The 3,325-nt window shown below is 44.1% G+C and overlaps 1 non-coding gene across 1 annotated transcript; it reads left to right on the top strand.

Annotated features, from left to right (window-relative positions):
* Positions 1 to 2,950: 2,950 nt before the first annotated feature.
* On the top strand, positions 2,951 to 3,058 carry LOC112799030 (small nucleolar RNA R71). Its single transcript, XR_003200619.1, has one exon. It is a non-coding gene; the product is annotated as a small nucleolar RNA R71 (small nucleolar RNA).
* The last annotated feature ends 267 nt before the right edge of the window (positions 3,059 to 3,325 follow it).

Genomic DNA, 3,325 nt, shown 5'->3' with positions numbered 1-3,325 from the left:
CACTCTCCGGACTAAAATCCAAGTATTTCCCCCGAACCATAGTAAGATAATTCTTTGGATTCGGGTTCACACTTTGGTCATGGTTCTTGGTGATCCATGCATTGGCATAGAACTCTTGAACCATCAAGATTCCGACTTGTTGAATGGGGTTGGTAAGAACTTCCCAACCTCTTCTTCGGATCTCATGTCGGATCTCCGGATATTCACCCTTTTTGAGTGAAAAGGGGACCTCGGGGATCACCTTCTTCAAGGCCACAACTTCATAGAAGTGGTCTTGATGCACCCTTGAGAGGAATCTATCCATCTCCCATGACTCGGAGGTGGAAGCCTTTGCCTTCCCTTTCCTCTTTCTAGAGGTTTCTCCGGCCTTGGATGCCATAATGGTTATGGAAAAACGAAAAAGCAACGCTTTTACCACACCAAACTTAAAATGTTTGCTCGTCCTCGAGCAAAAGAAGAAAGAGGAGAGTAGAAGAAGAAGAAATGAGGAAGAGGGAGATGGTGGTGTATTCGGCCAAAGAAGGGGAGAAGTGGTGTTTAGGTTGTGTGAAAATGAAGGGTTGAAGAAGGGTATATATAGGAGAGAGGGGGGTAAATGGTTCGGCCATTATGGGTGGGTTTGGGAGGGAAAGTGGTTTGAATTTGAAGGGTGAGGTTGGTGGGGATTTATGAAGGATGGATGTGAGTGGTGAAGAGAAAGATGGGATTTGATAGGTGATGGGTTTTGGGGGAAGAGGTGTTGAGGTGATTGGTGAATGGGGGAAGAAGAGAGAGAGTGATGGTGGGGTAGGTGAGGGTCCTGTGGGGTCCACAGATCCTGTGGTGTCAAGGAAAAGGCATCCTTGCACCAAATGGCATCAAAATCCACGTTTTGAGCCATTTCTGGCGTTAAACGCCGGGCTGGTGCCCATTCCTGGCGTTTAACGCCAGGTTCTTGCCCTTTACTGGCGTTTAACGCCAGTCTGGTGCCCCTTTCTGGCGTTAAACGCCCAGAATGGTGCCAGACTGGGCGTTAAACGCCCAACTGCTAGGCTGACTGGCGTTTAAACGCCAGCAGCATCTTCCTCCAGGGTGTGCTGTTTTTCTTCCTGTTTTTCATTTTGTTTTTGCTTTTTTTCATTGTTTTTGTGACTTCTTATGATCATCAACCTACAAAAAAGATAAAATAACAAAAGAAAATAATTAATTATAAAACATTGGGTTGCCTCCCAACAAGTGCTTCTTTATTGTCATTAGCTTGACAGAGGACTCTCATGGAGCCTCAGAAATGCTCAGAACCTTGTTGGAACCTCCCAACACCAAACTTAGAGTTTGAGTGTGGGGTTTCAACACCAAACTTAGAATTTGGTTGTGGCCTCCCAACACCAAACTTAGAGTTTGACTGTGGGGGCACTGTTTGGCTCTGTTTTGAGAGAAGCTCTTCATGCTCCCTCTCCATGATGACAGAGGGATATCCTTGGGCCTTAAACACCAAGGATTCTTCATTCACTTGAATGATCAACTCTCCTCTATCAACATCAATCACAGCCTTTGCTGTGGCTAGGAAGGGTCTGCCAAGGATGATGGATTCATCCATGCATTTCCCAGTCTCTAGGACTATGAAATCAGTAGGGATGTAATGGTCTTCCACTTTAACCAGAACATCCTCTACAAGTCCATAGGCTTGTTATCTTGAGTTGTCTGCCATCTCTAGTGAGATTTTTGCAGCTTGCACCTCAAAGATCCCTAATTTCTCCATTACAGAGAGGGGCATGAGGTTCACACTTGACCCTAAGTCACACAGGGCCTTCTTGAAGGTCATGGTGCCTATGGTACAAGGTATAGAAAACTTCCCAGGATCCTGCCTCTTTTGAGGCAATTGCTGCCTAGACAAGTTATCCAGTTCTTTGGTGAGCAAAGGGGGTTCATCCTCCCAAGTCTCATTTCCAAATAACTTGTCATTTAGCTTCATGATTGCTCCAAGGTATTTAGCAACTTGCTCCTCAGTGACATACTCATCCTCTTCAGAGGAAGAATACTCATCAGAGCTCATGAATGGCAGAAGTAAGTCCAATGGAATCTCTATGGTCTCATCTTGAGCCTCAGATTCCCATGGTTCCTCATTGGGGAACTCATTGGAGGTCAGTGGACGTCCATTGAGGTCTTCCTCAGTGGCGTTCACTGCCTCTTCTTCCTCCCAGAATTCGGCCATATTGATGGCCTTGCACTCTCCTTTTGGATTTTCTTCAGTATTGCTTGGGAGAGTGCTTGGAGGAAGTTCAGTAATTTTCTTGCTCAGCTGACCCACTTGTCCTTCCAAATTCCTAATGGAAGATCTAGTTTCAGTCATAAAACTTTGAGTGGTTTTCATCAGATCAGAGACCATGGTTGCCAAGTCAGAATTAATCTGCTTGGAACTCTCTGTCTGTTGCTGAGAAGATGATGGAAAAGGCTTGCTATTGCTAAACCTGTTTCTTCCACCATTATTGTTATTGAAACCTTGTTGAGGTCTCTGTTGATCCTTCCATGAAAGATTTGGATGATTCCTCCATGAAGGATTATAGGTGTTTCCATAGGGTTCTCCCATGTAATTCACTTCTTCTATTGAAGGGTTCTCAGGATCATAAGCTTCTTCCTCAGATGAAGCTTCCTTAGTACTGCTTGGTGCATTTTGCATTCCAGACAGACTTTGAGAAATCATACTGACTTGTTGAGTCAATATTTTGTTCTGAGCCAGTATGGCATTCAGAGTGTCAATCTCAAGAACTCCTTTCTTCTGACTAGTTCCATTGTTCACAGGATTCCTTTCAGAAGTGTACATGAATTGGTTATTTGCAACCATTTCAATCAGTTCTTGAGCCTCAGTAGGCGTCTTCTTCAGATGAAGAGATCCTCCAGAAGAGCTATCCAAAGACATCTTGGATAGTTCAGAGAGACCATCATAGAAAATACCTATGATGCTCCATTCAGAAAGCATATCAGTGGGACACTTTCTGATCAATTGTTTGTATCTTTCCCAAGCTTCATAGAGGGATTCTCCTTCCTTCTGTCTGAAGGTTTGGACTTCCACTCTAAGCTTACTCAATTTTTGAGGTGGAAAGAACTTTGCCAAGAAGGCATTGACTAGCTTTTCCCAAGAGTCCAGGCTTTCTTTAGGTTGAGAATCCAACCATGTTCTAGCTCTGTCTCTTACAGCAAAAGGGAATAGCATCAGTCTGTAGACCTCAGGGTCAACCCCATTAGTCTTGACTGTGTCACAGATTTGCAAGAATTCAGCTAAAAACTGATGAGGATCTTCCAATGGAAGTCCATGGAACTTGCAATTTTGTTGCATTAGAGAAACTAA

The sequence above is a fragment of the Arachis hypogaea genome, chromosome 4, assembly GCF_003086295.3.
Source record: "Arachis hypogaea cultivar Tifrunner chromosome 4, arahy.Tifrunner.gnm2.J5K5, whole genome shotgun sequence".
NCBI lineage: Eukaryota > Viridiplantae > Streptophyta > Magnoliopsida > Fabales > Fabaceae > Arachis > Arachis hypogaea.
The sequence above is the reverse complement of the archived record's forward strand: the minus strand, read 5'-3'. Positions and strand labels throughout refer to the sequence as shown.